The sequence below is a fragment of the Chamaea fasciata genome, unplaced genomic scaffold (assembly GCF_029207755.1).
Source record: "Chamaea fasciata isolate MVZ Bird 193981 ecotype frontalis unplaced genomic scaffold, bChaFas1.0.hap1 SCAF_5, whole genome shotgun sequence".
Classification (NCBI taxonomy): Eukaryota; Metazoa; Chordata; class Aves; order Passeriformes; family Sylviidae; genus Chamaea; species Chamaea fasciata.
The window spans coordinates 42,998,439-43,020,886 of NW_027094090.1; the positions used below are offsets into that span (position 1 = coordinate 42,998,439).

The 22,448-nt window shown below is 43.6% G+C and overlaps 1 protein-coding gene across 3 annotated transcripts in view; it reads right to left on the bottom strand.

Moving 5' to 3' along the window:
* The window catches only part of ATP2B1 (ATPase plasma membrane Ca2+ transporting 1), a 59,710-nt gene extending 39,680 nt beyond the window's left edge, over positions 1 to 20,030 (bottom strand). For 2 of the 3 annotated variants that reach the window (XM_066183361.1, XM_066183362.1), the window contains exon 1: positions 19,942 to 20,029. The gene's annotated coding sequence lies outside the window, so the exon portion shown is untranslated. Of the gene's footprint in view, positions 1 to 19,941 lie in introns of all 3 variants that reach the window. The other variant, XM_066183363.1, reaches the window with a different exon arrangement.
* Between the last annotated feature and the right edge of the window lie 2,418 nt (positions 20,031 to 22,448).

Here is a 22,448-nt window from a genome sequence, read left to right on the forward strand (position 1 = left end):
AAGACAAACCGGCTGGTGTTTAAAATGCAAGAAAAAAAAAAGTTTGCCCAAAGCCCATCAATATTTTCCTCTCCTTCAAATCCACTGAGTCCTAAATAAGATGACTGAGGATTTCAAGTCTCTTAATCCGTCAGAGTTTAGGACAACTATGCTGTAAATGAAGTTCTTTTAACAGACCTGTCATATTAATAGCTAAACATATAAACCTAAATGTTCTTTAAAAAAAAAAAAAAAAAAGTAGTAAAGTCATCCATTAACAAATATCCACATGACTAGGTTCATTAACAACTTTCCACACTCTTCTCACCAACATTTGTCAAAACCATTTAGACAAAAATGACAAGACAAAGCTGGACTTATTTTAAAAAAAAAGATAGGGTGGTAGCACGGCAACCAACTCACTAAAATTATGCATCATAAGACTACAACAGAGTTTACTGGCATTCCCAAAGAGCAAAATGTGTTCTGGTCACAAACCCTGGCAGCTGTGTGTTAAATGAGGCATATGACATCACTATATGCAACTGCAACTAAGTTTCAAGTAAAGGTAAAGTGAGATGGTACCAAATTTCATCCTACAGAGATGGAGTTGGATCCCTGGATTTCAGTCACTTGTTGCATTTAAAGCTCAGAGCAATGCATCCAGCTGGCCAGTTCTGACAAAGTCAGCAAACCAGCAGCTGACTTCATCAGTTATTCCTACTGGTCTTGAGAAATCTTTTCACCTTTTTTTCCACAGAACTTATATTTACCATTTCATCCTGATTTGAACACTCCCCATTTTTTTTTTCTTTCAGAAAGTATTCTTTTATGCTAGTATCCATTTATGCAGAGCAGGAGGCTTTTGACATAGGTGATCATGCTTCATGACACCAAAGAAATGCAAAAAGCTCTTTAGATTTATGAGCCTTCAGGCAAAAGGCAAAAGTCCATTCTTACCTGATTTTTCTTGCATTCAGAAAACTTCAAAAGAAATTTAAAATTAGTCTTAAAGCTACTAGGAAATATTTATGCCTATGATATTAAGCCTAATTACTTCCATAAAGTCACTCTGTATATAACAAATTCCTTTCTATTAGAGCAGTAAAATCAGTTTAGTTAAAAGTTTTAAGGCTTTTCTTGCTATTTTGGACTACCTTACTGCTCTGTATAAACAGTACCACAAAACAGTCTACATGCTCATTAAACCAAAAAAAGGTAATATACAAATCGTGATATTAATGTGGTAGGTAAAGGATCCATTTATGATCCTCAAAATCACCATCCCAACCAAGCAAGGATCTGGAATGTAAGAAAAATAAAACAAAAGCCTCAGGTCTGGTCACCCATCTCAATGAGCCCACACTGTGATGCTACATTGGATAGATGTTTTGTCCTCTTGTGGCCAAATTTTAAGAAGCTTCCCTCTTGGCCTGTAACAAGCCAGTATGAGAACTTTCATCTTCAGATTTTTCACAAACCTTCGGGAAATACCAGACCACACTATAGCCTTATTCTTAAACCCTCAAACAGCCTTACTTCTTCAGAAATCTATAGTTTGAAAGCTATGCTAGCTTCCCTTGAATGTCATTAATTTCTGCCTGCCAGAAATACACCAGATAAAATGGCTAAAAGAGACATTCTGAGAAAATCCCTTTCAAAAACTGCAATTACATTTGTCATCTTCTCTTCCTAAGGAGAGAGAGGGGGTTTTAATGAAAATACCATAATTAGTCCATACTTGAGCAGCACTTCGAGAAATACTTCACAACTTTGCTGCTCCTGCTGGTTATGGCAAGAGGTTCAGGGGTCCTTTTAGTTTGTGGGGGTTTTTTTGTTTGGAAAGGTTTGGGGGTTTTTTTACCTCAATATTTGAATTTGAGAATCCAGTGTACAGCTTTGCAGAAATACAAGAGTGAAATATCCTGCAAAATTCTTTATAATGATTATACTGGTCATACCTTTAGCTCTTTTTGCTAAGTTTTTAGTGCTTAGCTCACTAATCCATTCTACTGGGCCTTCACTTTCTGGTATAGTGTAAGAAGCATGTTCAGTAGGTTTCACCTCAGGGTATTATCTTGCATATTTTACAATTTAGTAAGGCTAAATATTGCTTTATCCTTCAGGGATATCTCTGGTTTCAAAACTAGTCTTTCCTCATGATAATACTTTTCCATCTCTCTGAAGTCTGACACCCACTTAAAGGCTAGGTTGTCATGCTGCCTGCACTGTCACACACTTCTGGCTACTCCAAACTTTCTCATTTATGCAGGGTTGGTTGCTGGTCTGGGATTGTTTTACACACATTGAAGCATTACTGCAATATAGCTATTGGCACCTGTCTGCAGAATGATGGTAAATTAACTGCTCTGTGATCAGAACACACATGACAATCCTATGTCCACCATCCAATATAAAAAATACTTCTCTCAGGAGTTTGTTTCTTTAACACAGATAGGGAATATATAAGCAGTGTTAGTAGACAGAATGCACAAAGCTGAGATTCCCATCACAGCACTTTGTAACTAAAAAAGCAGCAAGTCTGTCACATCCTCAGGTGACCAAAGGTATGGCAGTGCTACAGTGACATGGTGTAACACTCCCACTCACAGAGGTCCTGAAGCAGCTCTCATTATTTGACACTAACAACACTGCAACTTACACCTGCCACCCTTATCCTTTTGCATTGGGAAGAGCCATCAACTCTGCCAACTGCATTAATGAAGTAATAGAGTATGGGAGGTCTGCTGTTGCAACAGCCACACAGGCAACCCCGGGCCCAGAACACACACTTCTTGTGTGCTTTTCTACTCTTCTTTACAGCACCTCAGCCACTGAGAGAGGGTATTTCAGTTTGGGTCCTGCTCTGAGTCCATCTCTCATGGGATATACAGAACTCCAAATGGTTTTGGCACTTCTTCCTTCACTAATGCTTTTCTCTTCTTTTCACTGCTCTTGCTTTCTCCACGTACTTCTATGATCTTTTAAAACAATTCTTCTTCTAGTCATGAAATCTGCCCTGCTCCAGGATCCAAGGAGAAAGAAAGCACCATGCCATGTTCCCAAGCCTCCACTCCCCCACTAGCTGTGATGGTAGCCATGCGTTTCGTGGCTCTACATCTGTGAGTGGGCTACTTGTAGCCATGTGATGCAGAAAGCTATAATCCAAAAAGGATCTCCCCCACCTCAGTAAAAAAACTCATACAGCAGCATTTCTACTGTCTGAACAAGTTTTCCCACAAGACACCAGGAGGGGCTCATTTATTTGTAGAAGTCATACAAGCAATGTGGATATAACAGCAGAAGGGACAAGATACACATTCAGCTAATGCTAGAAGCATCTTTATCATGGAACTATATGGCTGCAATCTTTAAGATAACATTAAAGCTCCCTTCAAGGAAAGGTTCCTCTTCCATCTGTTATTTCAAGTTGTAGTGGGTTGAGCAAACCCAGGACACAAGCCAAGTGACGTGACACTAAACAAATAGCATGGTACATCACTTTTCAATGAAGGGCAGACACTTGTTTGTTTAGACTGAGCAGCAAATTCAACTGACTGTCAGATGATGGCTCAAGCAGATTTAGTAAATTTAATTAATTTCTCAGTTTTAGTAGGCTATATAAAATTGCTATACAAACTGGCTACGTGCAATTAATAATCACAGCTTCATTTCTGAAGTATTCAGTTGTGAAGAACTTTATTGTGCGTAACTCTTTAGATTAATGAGATTACAAAGACATTGATTAATTAATTAGAATAAAGAAAGCAGCTCAGGAAAAATGCAAATAAAACCATGCTCCATGATAATATTTGTAAGTTCTATGCCACACAGTAAAGGAAATCCCTTCTCCAGTTTCCCATAAACCAAAGGCTTTAAGTCTTCACTAGCATCAGTGGGTCCTAAGGCACTTTGCAAACAGCTCTGCTTCCAGTCTAATCAGCAATCATTCAAATTATGAGAAAGCTAGGCATCTAATTTAGCTCTGGCTAAAGTGCCCCAGGTAGGGAAAGGCCATGCCTTGAAGAACTGCACTGCAACCAGCCAAACTTACTCAGTGCTGAGAATCAGCTGTTAGACTCCCTACACTCCCCTGCCCTATGAAAGCACAAGGCTAGAGAACTGAAGTGGCAAACCCACAGGCACTCAGATGCCTGGAGCATAACTACCTTTGGCATACGCAGCAAAGCGTCAAGTCTTCTGATGAGGCAGCTCTGAATCCTCAGTAGTAATTGCTAGTTTAACAAGCTTAATATTTGTCCTTCCAAAAGATGGTATCTGGATTGAGAGCCTAATGCATTTGGCGCAGCTAAATATTCATAGTTCAACTGCAGCTGACCCTCAGGGCCAAGAGCCTACCCACCCATGGAGACTACAGATCATCATTCTGACTCAACAAAGTCAGACATATTTTGTTCCTTCTACACAAAGCTACTTCTCACAAGTGTTGGTTTTAGACATTGTAACAGTGTGCAACTTTAGCAATCATTCTGTTTCTAGTGATAACCAAAGGCACACAGTATCTCTGAGGAAAGGGAATTGGTAAAGGCAGTATCAGCTTCTCCACTCAAGTGACAAACTTCAAGCATCTTGCTGAATTTGTGCATGTTATCACCGCTGATGCCACAAACTCCTTAAATAATCAAGATTTGTATGTTCAGCTCATGGCTTCCAACAGTCTTCCTCAAAGGACCAGCGCCATTGCACGTCTGACTGTATCACATCTCGGCTCAGCATGAGATTCTTTCACTATACAGCTGAGTAGGGGCTCACAGACCAACTCTTGTTAAGTCAGAAGCCAACTATATTTTTAATCTAAACCCTGCAACTCACAAATTTCTCTTATGCAGCATGCAGATAAAGCAGAGTAAGGAAGACAAGAGCTTCCTCTAGCCTGAGGCCAGTAATACTCAGTGAAATGCCTATTACTCCAGTGGAGAGAAGTGACTGGAAATATCAAGTATCATGAAACAAACAAAAAATGACACAGCACCACGAAGCAAAATAAAACACGAATTACCCAAACTCCCACAGTTAGGGGCTCAGTCATTCTTAAGGTAATTTTGGGAGATTCCTTCTCTGTTCCTATTGCTCCACTTTCCTAAGCACACTCCTGTATCCCTGTTTCCCTCAAAGGATGGTATCCAGCTGGTTCCTCAGCATTTTTAATAGACCCTTAAGCCTGAAGGACACGTCTTCTTGGAGAAGAGAATGCAGACTACTAGGGAGCAGCTGTGGTAAAACTGTTCTCCAAAAACCTGCTTTTCAGTCCCATTAAGGATGATTTATTTTAATTAGCTGGTCAAGGGAAATAAAGAAAGAAGCCATCTGAAAACCTCTACAATTAAGCATTATTTTGGTAGCCTTTCAAATCAAACAAAAAAAAAAAAAAAAAAAAAAAAAAACAAACCCAAACCTACTTGATGTAGATAAGACTTATTAAAAACTGGTGCAAGTATGAAATCTGCTAGTAACAAGTAGCAGACTTGTTATTCACACTTTCAGACCTGAGGTAAGGAAAACATTGGTAAGGAAGACGAAGTGAAACTTAATGAAAAGTCCTACACAGTGAAAACCAATCATACACCTCATTTCAAAGTTGTTATGAATTTGGCTTAAGTTACACAGGAATTCAAATCTGTACACCATGACAAGCAGATTGACAGCCAAGTTCCACAATGGTCTCTAACCTATTAACTTCTTAATTTGATTTTACTTCCATTATTTTACATTTGTTTTCCATTTCCTCCTTTTCTCAAAGAAAGGGATGTTTTGAGAGAGACAAACATTTATACCAATGGACTCCTAAATCTTCTTCATGTTTATTCAGACATAGCAGCACAGCTTATTAACATTGTTCCCAGTTCACTCTCAGAAGAAAAACAAACATGCATTATGCTGAAAGTTTATACGTAGTTTTACATGTTGCACTCAGACTTGTTACCAGTAGCTTGCTCTAGATTACTAATAGCAAGTTGCTACTTAGTGTGTCAAACCCCTGCTACAGTAGTCAAGATTTTTGCACATGTATCTATCGCCTTTGAAATCTTCTGCTCCAACCAATACAACATGAAATTAGGGAAGACGTTGGTTTGTTTGGGGTTTTGTTTGGGTTTTTTTGGGTGGGGAAGAGTGGGTTTGGGGTGGTGGTGGAATAACTAATTTTGCTGGCATTTGAACAGTTGAGAATAGTTATCCAATAAAGGAAGTCAGCAATGTGATCAAAGAATACACAGTCAGAATCCAGAATCAAACTAAGTGTAAAAGAACAAACAATTTTAGGCAGTTACATAGCTGTCTGTCAAAGTCACAATCTAGTTTGACATGTGACGCTTCAGGCACATAATTAAGCTAAACAGCTTTCAAGACAGCTTTCTTCCTTAAAACTGAAAAAGTAGGTAGTTACTAAAACATTACCTTGTTGTTGAGCAATTATTATTGAAATAAGCCATCAGCTGTCACAAAGTATTTTTCACAGAGCAAATATTTTCAAGTATTTAAGCAATTACATCACAGCAAAATTGCCCACAGGAAGCCTAAACCAAGCTATTATACTATTTTAGGATATTTTAAGATCAGGATTCTCTGACTCCTTGATTTGGAGATTTCTGAAGCGTATTGATGCATTTCTCTGTGCATGGAGAATTCTCTATTATTCTTGTTTGACAAGACCAGGGTTGAAGGCAGACATAGCTAAGCTAAATTTAATGACCTAAATTATGGAGGTCCACAAGTTTTAGGTCGCTTGTCAACTTACATGATTATTAAAATAGAAATTTGGACATTAAAAAAAAAAAAATATTGACCATGGCAGTAAAACTCTGAATTCTGATCATAAGCCAAGTCACAGGGATAAACTTTAAGAACTTAATCCACAATAGCAGGGGAAGAAGAGCATATTTGGTAGAGAGAATGCACTTGCTGTGAGAAGATGACTTGTTATAATACCTGTGTGAAAACCTGGGCAACTGCCTGGTTTTTTTTGCAGCCAAACAGTCCCTTCACAATAGAGCAAAGCCTGAAGATATCTGCAGCCAGCCACAGGTACACCCAAAGAGAAATTCAACAGAAGGAACTACAGTGGCTGCACTGAATTCTTTATTGAGTTTGCACAGTAGTTTTACTGTTCTGGAATATTTGACAGTTATGAATTATACAAGTGAAGTGTCAGGACAGAAGACTGTTTTCCAGGAAATGCATCTTGCAGGGTCAAAAATCCAGAAAATCTCCTCAGACTTCACAACCAGGAGCGAGACTCTACATCACAAGGCTCAAAGGTTCTTGTTCAGAGATGTTTTGAATTAGCAAATGGTAAAAAGGCTGTTTGATTTATTATTCCACTTATCTGGCTACTGACCAGTATATTAGGGACGGTTACCCTTTTAGTTCTCTGAAACTGTTAAATTGTCACCAAATTCCACGAACTAAAAACCACCAGAGCAGCAGTATAATAGAATAATCAGAAAACAAGATAACAGAATTAACTACATTGGCATGTTAAGATGTCTATCGACTTTCAAGTACAATTGTTTTGATTATGTTCATAATATCTATATATATCAAGACTTTGTTCAAGCCCAAATTTCTTCCATTCTGGCTGAGAATTTTTATATTGAATATCTCTTCACATAGAAAGAAACAAGTAGTCTCAGAATAAGTAAATAAAGGTATTTGGCACTTCATGGAAGTAGCTAAGTTTTCTTCCCCCATGTGAGGCTTCTAATTATAGCTCCTCATGTACATATAGAACACAATACCTATAAAAGTGGTGCTTAGATGTATAACTAGATGTACAAGTATTTTAATGGACAGCCCCATCCAATTGTTGATACACAAAAACAGATCAGACTACAATTACAAAGGTATATACAACACCAGTGTTTACCATTATAGCAGGAGATAGCATCTGAGACACCTGATTAGCTTTCAGCAACTATTTGTTGACCCATTTTTCAGGAAAATCCCTCTTCTATTCATTAAAGTGTTCTTAACTCAGAATTACACACAGGCATATTTGTAAGAGGTGCTACTCAGCTATTTAAGCTCATGAAAGCTACTTTTGCAGAGCCAGCAGAGGGAGTACAGACATCATTTTACTTATCAGCTGTGAAAAAGATACCTTGTAAGAAAGCACTAAAAGAGCTGTGCCTGCAAATCTAATGCACTTAGTTTAAAGCATGCCAAGAACTTCCTCGGTCTTTCATAGACATGTATGTCAATGGGCAGTAGAGTTGGTGTTTTGTTTCTGATCTTCAACCAGCTGTCACATCTTAAAAGTCTCATACCTGATGAATGCCAGGAGCAACTCTAACCGTACTACCAAGTACCATAAGGTCTGATGCTTCATACGCATAAAAAAGAAGGAAAAAAAAATCAAGAAACCTCAACAACCAAAACCATCATAGCTGCAATTCAAGTTTTTATTCCTATCGATTCTGCTGTTTCTCAGTTTCTGAAAAACTAAACCCTTTTAGTATTCCATTTCTTAGAAAACAACTTCACCTGGAAGACAAGCTGAAAAACTCAAGAGTTCAAGACAACCTCAAGCAAAGGAGCCAGGAAGTCACATAGGAGTGTTGGACTAGAAGGTAACAAACAGCAAACTTTTCTGCTGATATTCACAGAGCCACGCAGCTCCTGGAAAATCTGGTTTTACACAGCCTCTGAGGCAAGAGCTCTGCTGCTTTATTTAGAATTTCCATTGATCAGCCTGCTTTGGAGTTGACAATTATGACTGAACAGTGTTGATGCAGCGGCGGCTGTGGAAACAGTTTTGGAAAGGGAAATAGGCTTTGACAAGGCAGATTGATAGCTTGTTACCATCACATGGAGGTGAACCCAAAACTCTAGGCCAACATGAGACAAAATACCTCCCCAGCAAAAACTCCTCACACAGACACCCACATTTTTTAATTTACAAAATCAACTAGATTTTTATTTTTTCCTTAAATAAAGTCCACGTTTCTTGTTGCTATGGGGCTAAGGTCATATAAAATTCTTTCCAATCTTAAGCTTTTATCAAATAATTTTTTGGGGTGGCTATTTCCAAATTTCACTATTTAGAAGTTTGTATATGAGAAACTCATACAAGTGCAATAAATGCCTTTGTCCCAAAGTTTCCTCTAGAGGAACAGCAAAACACTCCTCCTCCCAAAGAAAAGATAAATTTCCACCAACTTAAACTTCACATGAACTTTAAAAAGCTTTGACAGCTTGAATCATTAGATTTTGATTACTACCTACCAAAGAAGAATGTGCCTGTAGCTACATAATTTAGCCTTCACTTGTTTCAGGTTTCAAAAATAGAAAAACCACCCTTCAGCAAATTAAATGGCTGTTTCTTCTCCCCATCTACATGAAAGTGGCATTCACTTCTCAGCTTTGTTTTCACGTGGCAGATTCACAAAATTAGTAAGTCAGAGTGGGCTGAACTGGCTCCCATCTTACAGAGCTTACAAGATATTTTATAGCTGACTAAAAAGTTTTACCCCTATCATGCAACAAAGCCACCTCACAGTTTTGCTGCTGAAACTCAGAGCTCCTGCAGTGTTCTCCATTCACGTGCTGTGCCTGTGTGGTTCCCAGGACTCCAGCTAGGCTGCTCAATACGTTCTATGCAGAGCAACCACAGCAAGGAAAGCCATGCTTCTTCCATCACAAGCATGGTAATGATCAAGTATCGGGATGCATACCAACCACTCTGATCATCCCTTCCTTCCCCAAGTCATTGCAGTCTTTTGTGACAACAGTGAAGGTCCTGCAGGTACACAAAAAGCTTATACAGATAGTAAAAATGCTTTTCTTTCCAGGCAGAATGGTTGTCTAACCAGACTCACCACACAGATAATCCAATGCCAGTGCCAGCTCAAAATACAGCACAGAACTACACTGAACCTGCTTGAGTGAAGCAAATATGAAACCATGCTCACAGGAAATATACCACAAATTCTAATTCATCCGGCAACTGGAGCCTTGCTAAGCTCCCAACTAACCATGTTTCTAACACACTTTACATTTGAGAGGCTGACATTAGGCTTCTAATCAGCAAGTTAAGACACATGATCCATTTATATAAAGTAAGTAGGGTGTGGTGGAAAGGGCTGAAAAGCCCCTTGAAACATGAGCACTTCCCTCTCGGTGAAGTTTTTACAGCATTCCACAGAATTTTATACTTTAGAATTACTACAGCTGCCTTCAAGAATTGACAGAGGCTTCTTGTTATCTCAGTTTTTAACCTGAAACCCTTCCATTTAGTACACAGCTGAACAACTACTGATTCTAACATTAATCACTCTCCAAGATTTAATACTTCAATAATTGGTAATAGACAGCCTGCAGCAGATGCAAGAGCTTTTTTAAAAGTCAGTGTTGAAATTGTGCTCTTCCCCATCACCGGTTTTCAACCCCTGAAGGGTCTACCTCAAGTTCTGAAGCCAGTGCATATTTCATGGGTTAAAACTTTACATTCCTTCCATCATATGCAAGATTCACCTGGCCAAATGGGAACACCTACCTCTAAGGTAGGCACTTCAGGTGCTTTTTGTAAATAGGCAATGGAAAAATTAAAACATAAATATCAAAATATTAAATTTAGGCACCTAGGACATGATCTAAAATAGTCACATGAATCTCATCTCGGATGCGCTTGCGTCGCTTGAGCAACAGAAGCAGCCCAGAGTGACTAGTTTCAGTTTTTTAAGACGCTTATGTAAGTGGCCAGGATTGCTCTGACAAAGTTAAGCACAGTCGGCTGGGCTGAACTCGCATATCAAGCAGCTGCACTACCATGTCAGAGCAAGAGGAAGGATGTGGCTTCACAGTTAGTTTAGGACTACCCAAGCCTGTGCTACTGCCAGAAGGTACAGCCCTGAGCCAGCACTGCCGCTCACCTGACCTCAAGGTCAGGGGACAGCCCTAGATGAGAGCCGGTGACAAGGAAGACAGCAGCAACACCAGCAGTTCCTCCAGAAGGTCACAGTGACAGGGACTGCCCCTTCCAGCCAGCACAGGCCTCACCAGCTCAAGTCAATCATGGAAGCTCTTCTCCACACCCCTATTCTCATTCTGGGAAAAAGATGAGCCTAGCTGCACCTGCCCTGCAAGGCCCCACTACAGATCATCACCAGGGTCCCTGTTTAGCCTTCCCCTTTCCAGGTCAAGCAAATCCACGACACTCTACCTCTCCCCACACACCGCAGGACAGCCCCTCATCAACTGTCAGGAGAGGTGCATAATACAAGGCACCATTTTTGGATGTGGCCTCACGAGCACAACTAAAGGCAAAACCCACTGGTCACACTCTTGCTCATGCTGCCCAGCATGGGCCAGCTCTTGCAGCACAGGAGAGCCCTGCAGCAGGCTCAGGCTCCCTGTCCTGCAGGGTGGCCAAGACCTTTCCTACAGGCATTCTCCTCCCCACAGTAGGGTACAGGTGCCAGCCAGCCTCAGCTCTCCTGTTCACTCTCACTCCAGGAATCTAGGCCATGCAGTAGCCCTACAACCACGTCACCATTTTCAGCTACTGCCAACTGTGACAGTGAAGAGGAAAGCCCATCAGAAGTGTTTTTACTTTGTCAGCTCAGTAATGCTCAGGAGGGGCCTTTGGTAGCTCCCTATCAGGAGCTTGAAATTGGCCTGTTTTACAATCGCTGCTTTAAAGTAACATGTATTAACTTTGTCCAGTTCAAAGCATTTTGCCCAGGATTATATATACAACCTTATTCTCCGTATTAATTTCTGTAGCCTTAGATTTGACCATCAATAGAAGGCAAATATAAAGCTTTGAGCCTATGCAAATTCAGCATTTAAGTTTTGGAATGAGAGATTCATCTATCAAGAATGTTGCAACTATCTTCCCAGAAAATATGAAGCACTCCCCTCAAGCATACATCCCTTGTATTTTTCCATCTGATAAACCAATTTTCTGTCTTAGAAGGTAGCACAACACAGTTTTAGGTGTCAGACTTCCCACAACCAAGACACCTTTTTCTAAACCATTTTGCTAATATGGTTTGAGGAGCTACTGTCTAGTGCCTGGTAGCACCAGGATCAACAAGAAAAAAAGAAAGCCATATACAAATTACTCACTCATGAGCAAGACTTAGCATGTACCACTGCTTTATATGCTGGTATTTAATTTTGGATGTGCATGTTTTTACCAAAGTTCTTTCAAAAGGTTCCTATAACCTGGTATGCATTGCAGAGTGGGTGACTTTATGTGAAGGATAACTCCACTGTAAGTGCCTCCACTACCAGTAAACAACACACATACACACAACTCCAGAAAGAGACCATGCTTTTCTCAAATCCCAGAGAATTTAGTCTTTTATTCCCAAATCTCTTTCAAATCACTTTAGAAATGCAGCTCTAGTTTAGGAACAAATCCTTAGATCTGCAGTCACCACAACAAGATCTACCTATTATCAAAATGCATCTGAAAGCAGACTCTTGTGAAGATGTCGAGATGTCTCACTATGCAAAACAAGCTCATTGCAGAATAAGAAAAAATCACTGTCAATGTTAACTGCATGGATTTGAGAGCAGAAGTAGGTGAACACAAGCTGAAATGATTTGCGTTATTAATAAAGCAGAAGTAAAGCAGTTGTGCTAGCAGTGGTAAAGCACGTTCCCCACTCTCTCCAGCTGTCAGTCTCAACTATGCATATTTGAAAGCCATCTGGCACGGACCCTGACAGCCAGTTTAAATCATTTCATGTTTCATGCAGTCTCAACTGAGTGAGGCTGGTAGACACTGCTCTAATTTAAGTATTGATTTGCACTATGTTCCATAGGCTTCATGAAGTTCTGCACTAGCTTTAGTCCCAAGTGAAGAAAAATTGGCAGATCCAAGCAATGTAAAGCAATTTGAAGTGCAGTATCAACACTGATAGCAGTAGCACCTGGATGAAAGTGAAAAAACTCCTGTTCAATACACACTTTAAGATCCTGATCTACTATCTACTAGATCTAAATAACTAGAAGAGATTCAAAAATACCACCCTTTCTTAAACAGCTTAAGGGCTAACCATACCAGCTGCATTTTCTACCCATTTATCATTACTATCAACTCAGTCTTCTCGATGTAAAAACATCAGAAAGCAAGTCTGGATGCTCAACACAACAAGCACAATTTCTTTTCCTCCACTATAGTATCAGAAACCACCTAGGCATATATAGTTCCTGTGTTTTAACCCAAATATGCTTTTATGAAACACCATTAGTTGAAAACTGGCACTGAAACCACTCTCCCATCTACTGTCAAAACAATAACTTCAAGTTCTCCCATGTGAAAAGGTTAACGCTCTCCAGGGAATGGTTTCACGTGACAACTGCACAAGGAGGAATATTCCCAACCACCAATCCAAAGATTCGTGTTACTTTCCTCAGATGAGCTTCACTTCTCACCTGGGACAGACCAGCTTGTGCACAAAGATTTTGTAACAAAGCATCTAGTGGTGCACTGAGCAGACTCAAAGTGGCAAAGTGGCAGAGATGGCACAAAGGAGGGGGGCATTATTGCAGTTAGCCTAGGATGGAAATGAAAGTAGCCATGACGCCACCTCAGCCAGCCCGTGAAACTTTGCACTCAAAGTCACAAGCCAAATAGGCAATTACAAATGATACTCTCTCTGTCCTCAGTCTCTTGGATTATGCTGATCAACAAGCAGCTTCAGAAGGCCGTCATAAAAGTCTGACAAAACTCTGGAATATTAAAAAAGCATCAAACATTAACAGAAGTGACTAACAAATCTTTTGATGGGGACTTAGAAGACTCTTATCTCTTGAAACACCTACCATACAAAACGAAATGTTTTCCAAGCTTTTGGAGAGTCACAGTGACCACCTTCAACTTTTTAGGACACTCTACAAATATTCTTTTTAAAAAAAGTGCTGTAGCTACCAGACTTCTTTATTGCTAGTAGCCTAGTTCCTTATTTCAATAAAGATCATAGCACTACGGTTATTACTTTCTACAGTGCAAAAACTCCATCAAACACAGCTAGTGACTCTTCCTTCTCTCCCCATATGGAGTCACCAGTTGTTTTATTTCAAATCTAGACAGAAGCCAAAATACACACCACAAGCAACACATCCTTGTATTTGCAGGGACACAGGGGCAATCCTGAAAGAGCCATGCAGACAAGCCACCAGTCACTGGTCAAATAACAAGCACAAAAAAAGTTATGTGATTTCCACATAAGGGCACATTTGTAATGCTCCAGCAAAGAGCACTTGATTTTTCACTGCTGTATGTAATGTAAAGGAGATTAAGTTCATCTTTGATTCAAAAATCTTAAAATTAGTTTTAATGAAAAAAAGTTTTAATGAGACATAAGCAGAAAAAGAGCACACCACTACAACCCTTTGGGTACACATCCCTGAAGCTGCTTCAAGCAGAGTGAGCTGAATCATCTTTCCTGCCTTGAGTTGGGGTTTGTTGCTATCAACTATGCAGAACATGGTACATCCTGGGCCTCCTCTGACCAGACACTGTACACCAAGCGGTGAGAAAGCAATAGCGTTGTTTTCCCTGCTGCTACCTTATCTTTCTGTGAATATAAGGGCACAAGTAAGGGTAGCAGATTACAAATGATAGGCCCCTAGAAGTGTGTTTTAATAACATGGTGTTTCCTGTGTTCACTGGGAATTAAGGCAACATCCAGCTCATACACAATATTTTGAAAAAAGGAGACATGTAAACCACTGAAATCCACTGTAAATATGAGGCCATGCAGACACCTAACTCTTTTCTACAAAGCAGCATCAGATTATAGCCAACAAAAAGCCACGGCTACCCCTAGTGCTGAGACTGGTCATGCTGTAAGTGGCAGAACCAGCCAGACTTACTGGCCAGCACCAAAGTTTATCAAATGTCATCCTCAAAATGCACTCTTTAACTGCACAGTACAGCTGCAAACACCAGTAAGGAGGAATAGATTTTCTTTCTCAGTCCATTCCCCTTCAAAGGCAAGGCAGATGTTATTTGTCTGCTTTGTAATAGCAATTACATATTATCTCTTACTGGACAAAAAAAATAAGTTATATTTATTTTCAGATCTATTTCTGATTTCTTTTTTAAATGCCTCCTACATTTTCCTTAAATTTCTTCTCCCACAAGACCTTTGAAAAACCAATGGAGAAAGCCTCATACCTACTTTGCAATTCACCAAAATTAAACTAATAACACCTCCTGCTGTCATCTGTCAGTTAGAGTAAGATTTATAAGTGGCAGCAGAAATAATTTTCATAACGTTTACTGGAATATCAATAGCTTGAACAGACAGATCCTTGAAAGACACTGCCATATCAAGTGAAAACTGTCATGAAAACTAGAAATTCATTTTAATTAACTGTATTTGAAAGCCTGATAATTTAAAAATAAAAGACAAACTGGACAATACCATGTGTTTGTGCAGAAATTACATTCTGTGTGAGTAGGTGCAACTGTTCCAAGATGGGTTAGTCTAATATTTTGCCTGTTGATTTCATTGTACATGTCACCTCCTGGAAATCTTCCTTCTATACTGCTCATTATCATTGCTTACATCTTTTGTGTGAAACTGCTGAACACATTTTAATTTTTCACATGTTTTAACAGATGTTTGGAGGGCTTCACAAACAAAAAATTCTTACTTTCTAATCATTCTAATTAATGAATACGGTCTTTTCAGCTAACTGAAGCCTAAGTTAGGAGAAGACAAACATTAGATATTGAACAGTGAAGGAATCCAATCTTCATAAAGGCAAGCTATTTTGAATTAAAGTAGTAAATCTTAATGCTTATTAGACATACCCATCCTCTACATAAAGCATCACAGGTTCACTTCTCTTTTTCAAACCAGCAACAGTATCACCTCGTCTCTCCTGCCTCCCTGGTACTTCGATCTGTTAAACTTTGCAAGAAGAAATAAAAATGTCTTCAGAGAAAATTTAACAGGTTTGAGAAGAGAAGGAAAAAAAAAAAAAAAAAAAAAAAAAAAAAAAAAAAAAAAAAAAAAAAAAAAAACCACACCAAACCTGATTGTGACCATTGCACACACTCTAGAAAGCCAGTAGGCAGAGCCAATCCTAGCTTTTTGAACACAATTCTGCAACTCCTAGATTTTATCTAGTTTTTAATTAAAATACTCTATAGAGAAAGATCCTTATCTCCTTAACTGCAACTTTTAACAAGTCTTATTATTATTACTTATTTTAAGACAAGTAGAAAATACTACAGAATACAAATTTAAGACTATTACTGCAATTTTATTGATCCCTTTGTAATAAAGTATGCATGTATTTCTATAATAGAGATCTCTTATAGATTCAAGCAGTCTTCCTTATTTCTCAAAAGATATTTACTTTTAAATGCCCGGGACTAATCATAGCTGTTCGTTATTCTGCATTAAATTTTGTTAACTGAAACCTGACATCACCTTTCAATAAAACACAAATCCCTTTTTGCACTAGTACTATTTTCCCTTTAAAAACAGAGGAGAACATATATATAAAAATAAAGAGTTCAAACACCGAAAGACATTACTGAGGTCACATTTCAGTGGTAAAGAATGCCATTAATATTTAGTCTACCTTAATGGAAGAAATTCGAGTTCGAAGATACTTTAGGTTATCTTGTCCACCCCCATGTCAGGGGAGACTTGCTTGCTTTGGCATGTTATTGATTGTTTTGCAGGTTCATTATGAACTTGTCAGTTAATAGTAAGTTCCCAGCTCTAAAATCTTAAATGTTGGTGAAGTTAATTGTTCCAAAGTATCTGTTTCAGAGGTGGCTTTTGCACATGCAGCCTAGGTTTCTTCCTTCTTAGTATCATCTCATTATTACCTCCCATTTATCACATTCTTCTTTCCAAATAAATTCAAACAGTTTAAAATAAAGATAACAGTAGTAATTACTAGACCTTTGTGCCTTTGCTACAGGGCACTTTCAAGCCTCTCAATTTCCTTTGAAGCTTTCTACAACACAGTTTAGAGGTTCACAATTTTAACAGCTGACAGAAATTCTCTATATTGTGATCCACAAGAGTGACTTTCTAAATGAGTTTCTACCTTTAGACTACAGTGGATTTTAATTTGCAGGATTACCCCCAGATTATTATCTGAATATGTATTACATGAATAGGGATCCTTTTCTTGTATACTATCTGTAGATAATGCAACTTTGTGTAAGAAACTGATATACAGTTTAGTCAATGCTAATGGCACGGAAGTCTTGTTTTCTGCTTTAAATTAAAAAAAAAATCTGCTTAATATGCAGAGGTCACAGTATGTGTGCTTACAAATAGTACATCCAAAATTCCCTTTAAAATTAGTTTCAACTTGTATCATTTTAATAATACACATGGCTTTCCATGCGTTTTTCTTTGAGTGGATAGAAGTAATAATGTTGCAATTTAGCACTGACATAGGAACACTGATTAGGAAAACCTGCAAGTATCTGTACACAACACAGGATTCACGTTTCCTTCAGCTAACTCAGCCTGGGTCAGTTACCATAATCATCAGTAGGAGCAGCAATAAATCGAACCACACAACGATGCTCTTCCAGACCGAAAATTTCACATTGAAGTATATGAGTTTTTTTCCTCACTGAATTCAGTGACCACTTTTTCCACTGACACCGAGAGTTTCCATTCATTATGCCATAAGTATTAAAGTCCTAGTACATTGGAAGCTATCCCTGCCAGAAGAGCCAATAGTTTAAAGATACACAAGTTTACTTCTATTGGAATTCACTATTTGTGATGTTTGGAAGAAATCCTTGAAAAGCGCCAACAAACAGCTGAAAAAAAGGGAGCCCTGGCTATTGCTACAGCTACCACCTTCTGAACACACAGTATCATGAACCAAGGAATTGGCAAGTTATCTAGCCAACACCTTTCCAAGCACTTAAACACGTTATTTTAACCCAAATTCATTAGGACCCAGGAATGTTTTAGAGACTTAGCAGCCTTTCAACTGGCGGTCGTTTTCCAAAGTCACACTCACTTCACTCCCCAGGAAATCAAGATTGGCAACCACTAATGATGGAAGGTATTTCACAACTACAGTGGGCTTGGAACTTGACTTTTAAGAAGGGACAGGATTTGAATAGTCACCTAGCCAGTCACCTCTCAAGCACTGGGAGGCGAGACACCCGCAAACGTTCTCTGAATGCCGGTTTCAGACACAGCATTAAGGTATAATCACCAGTTCCTTCTGAACAGACCTTGAGAAGAAAGCCTCACCAACTGAAGTTACAAATTTACAAATGCCACGTAAAACAGGTATTTAAGGATTTCTACAACGGGGATCTTAAAACGACACGGAAAAAGCCACCGAAATTTTGTTACTGTTCATGTCTGTCGTCACCAGCCGCTAGTTTTAAAAGTCAAACGTAAAAAATATTTCTGTGCAGTATGGATCATGCACAGCACTACACAAACGCCTGTTACAGCTGAACTAATACACTGCCCCTCAGGCTGCGAACCCTGGGACAGACTCCACCGCAGCTCTCCGTTTCTTAAAACACTTCCCTGGGCTCAGGCTGAGCCCCTTCCTGCCCCTCGTGAACAGCACTCGCACGGGTGCTCTAAAGGAAACGCTCCCGGGGACCACAGACCTCTTTTCATGAGATCTCTCTCTTGAAATCGTAAGTCCTTCCGACTTCAGCCTTTAACGACTGACCATGGGGCTCGGCAGGAAGCCAGGCCAGACGGCGGCGGGGACACCCACCCCACGCAGCCCCACTGCGAGCGCTGCCTCCCGCGCTCGACAGCGGCCAGCCATCCCCGGCGGAGGCTCCAGCCCGCTCCCTAACTCACGTGGTGCGGCAGCCAAAGGTTACACGCACCGCTGGGACGAGGATGACACCGCCGTTAGAGGCGCTTCCCACCGCGGAGCGGCCCCGAGCGGGGACAGGCTCACCCGCGGCGAAACGCCCGCAAGGGCTTCGCTCTCCCGGCACCCGAAGTGGTGCCGCATCCCTTCCTCGTCCGCGCCGGTCGATGAGCAGCCCGGCCAGGCATCAATAAATCAAACCAGCCCGTCCGCTCCGACGGAAAGCTGCGTACGACTCAGACGCGGCCAAAAACAGCGCCCTGGGGGCGCGGCGGGCAGGCGAGGGAGGTAGGGAGGCGGCGGGGGAGGCTGCGCGGGTGCCGGGCTCCCAGCCCCCGCGGGGCGGCGAAGTGCCCGGGATGTCGGTGTCGTGCTGCCGCAGCGGGCTAATCCCAGCTACTTAACCCGGCAGACAGCGGGGGCTGAGCACCACCTTAATCCACGGCGTGTGCGCGCCCGCCCGCCGGGAGCTTGCAGGGCCGTGGCGTGCCGGCCGTGTCCGGCCGCGGGGTCCCCGACGGTGTGGCGGTGCGCTTCCGCGGCGGCTCAGCCCCGCATCTGCTGCCCTCAAGGTCACGCCATGTCCCGGCTTACCCGGCGGCGGCCAGGTGCACGCTCCGGTTACCTGCGGGGAGAACCGACGAAAGCCCGGGAGCGCGGCACCCGGTCCCTCTGACCACGCCGCCCCCCCGAGCGAGCCCGGCCACGGCTCGCAGCCCCGCGGCGGGAGCGGAGCGACGCTGCACCTGCCGCCACGCTGTTGCCCGCCCCGGTCGGCCAACCGGGAGGAGAAACGCCCCGATCCGCCGCTGCGCTTACCTCTGCGCCGTGGGGCCGACACAGCCGCCAGCCGGGGGCCAGGACGAGGCGCCCGTGAACCTGACGCCGCCCGCTCGTTCGCTCGCCGAGCGCACAAGGTCCCCGCGCTCCCCGCCCTGCCCACGACCGGCCGGCCCCGCCGCGCCGCCCCCGCCCTGCGGCCGCGCGAGGAGGGCGGGAGAGGGGGCGGGGGGGTGAAGCACCGACCGAATTGGGGAGGGAAGGAGGGAGGGAGGGGGCACCGGCGCGGGGAGAGCCGGGGGAGGAGAAGGAAGGAGGGAGGGAGGGGGGTGCGGACCGCCCACCCCGCCCCCGTCGCCTCACCGGCAGGAATCAGCGATTCGCCCTCCTCGCGGGAGCTCCCACCGTCGCCGTCGCCGCTCCCCGGGGCCCGCCCGCCTTCTTTCCCCCGCACGCACCGGGCAGCGCCGAGCGCGCCGCCGAGCCCCTGCGCCGCAGAGCAACCGCTACCGGAGCCGGGCGCCACCGGGCAGGGCGGGGCGGGGCGGAGCGGAGCGCCGCGATCCGCCCGCCTCCCGCCTCCGCCCGCCCGCCCGCCGCGGTCACTCACTTGCCCGCGCCCGCCGCCCCCTCCTCTCCCGGCGCCGCGGCCGCCGGTCCCCGCCGCCTCCCTCGCCGCCTGCGGAGTGCGGCCCACGTGACGGGGCCCCTCTCTCCGCCGAGGAAGGGGGGTCTCGACGTGCGGAGTCTTCAATGGGGGAGGTGGAGGCGGGGCCCCGGTAGGCACGGCGCCCGCGGAGGCGGAGCCCCGCGCCTCTGCCCGCCCGCCGCCGCCGCCACTGGCGGGAGGGAGGCTGACGCGCTTGTTTCCATGACGTCGGCGGGCGGGGCCGCGGCGTTTGATGGAGCCCGGCGGGCTTCGGGGGTCGGTGACTTTGCCACGAGCGGCTCCCGCGGGGCGGGGCGGGGGCGGGGCGAGGCGGGCCGTCGTGTCGCGTCCCTCCGCCCGTGGGTCGCGCTCCGCCGCCAGGGGGGACGCGGGCCGCCTCGAAGGGGCGGAGATCCCCCGGCGGCGGGAGAGGCCGCGGTCCCGCGACGGAGGGGCGGCCACCGTCCGGACCGGGGCGCGCCGATTGCCCCGGTGGGCGGGGGCCGTGTGCGGTGCCGTCTGGGGAGGCGCCCTAAGGGACCGCCGGGCGCCTGGAGCGCGGTCCTCCCCCGCCCCAGGGGGCGCGGGGGCGCCGTGCGGTGCCGTACCCGCCGGGAACGGGGCCGGGGCGGTGTCGCCCCACGGACTCCCCCTCCCGAGAACAGGCGGGGGGAGCCGGGTTGGCGGCTGCTAAGCAGTGGGCGCGGGGAGCACGATGCAGCCTGGGCGAGGCTCCGTTGTATCTGCCGGGGTGCTCTGCGGCAGGAGGTCCCTGTTGCGTGGGGCCGCTGGCGGGTCCGGAGCGGCAGGAACCAGCGTATCGCTCGCTGCTGACGGTGAGGATTAGGGAGCTCCGGATCCAGCCTCCCGTCAGGTGTGTCCGCCTCTCGGGGAGCCCTGGCAGCTCCCTCAGGAGAACGGGAAAGGTGTGGGGGCCGCAGGTATTCAGCGCTTCGCGGTCTCCAGCCAAAGGCTCTTCGATTGGAGAAAGGAAAACGAATGGGTTTATCAACGTTTGAGCCCATGTGGGTTGTCCGGGGAGACGGTGGAAGTGAATAACAGGACTGGGAATTAAACTGGAAATGAAAACCCTGATTTCAGTTCTCCTCCAATGCAGTAGATCTCCCACTGCCCCCTCCCCCCAACGAAAAATACCCATCCATAAACTATATCGTTCCATATCCTATTTGTTAGGGGTTTGGGGCTGTGTTTTGACATCTTCCACTCTCCTCTGTTGGACACCTCGCACTAGTGACTGGCCAGCTGCATCCCAGGCTGTCAGGTTCTTGGAGCCTGCCATAAATACCCTGTTTCACCTTCATTATCATTCAAATCCTAATACTGCAAAGGAAATGAATGGAGAAGCTTATGCATCTCTACAGTCGCAGACCCGAGATGATGCAGAGCCTAGAGGGTTAAAGCAACAGGATGAAGTCAGCACAGAGCAGTCCACAAGGACTGGCAAATAAATAAATCATCCTAACTATGCTATTATTATGGCTTGCCTGAGGTTCATTGTCTCTTTCTTTTTTACCTGAATGTCTGTTACATTTTTCTCCTTGTTCAAGAGAAGCAATCAAAAGAGACTGTGAGAAGTAAATGGCTCCTGCCCATTTTGAATGTTGCTAAAAATACTACCTTACCTCTCCCTATCTAGAGGTCAATTGAAAAATCAAAAGAATGAGGTAAACAACCCTACAGACTATTCTGTTGAGGAGATTTCTTACATTTCTTCCCAGAAGGAGACTATAAAACTAGCTGAACATACATAAAACAAATTCTCTTGCATTCTGCTTTGCAGTTCAGCATCATCCTCTGCACTTATGTCTGTAGCTCAGTGAGGCTTCCTTCCCCAGGCACTTGGAAATTACATTTCTCAATACAGCTTTATAAGACTGGCAGATGTGTTCTGCACAGTTCTGTCATATCTCCTAGCTCTTGGGCAGATAAAATTAGCTTTGGTACAGCTCAGAAGGAGATGATGTGTTTAAAGCACTGCAGTTTGGGTACATGTCTGTACCTGTTTCCGTTTGTATTGAGGGAAGTTAGGTAGGTTGTGCTTTGGTACTTTTTCTATGAAATGGGAATAATGTCCTATTTTCTTCACACAAAAGAAGCAAAGGTGGGAGGGGTGCATATCATTATCTTTTATGGTAGAATTCTCTAAGTGGATACATTTCTCAAGGCACAGTTGTCATTTAATGGTCCTTTTGCATTGATA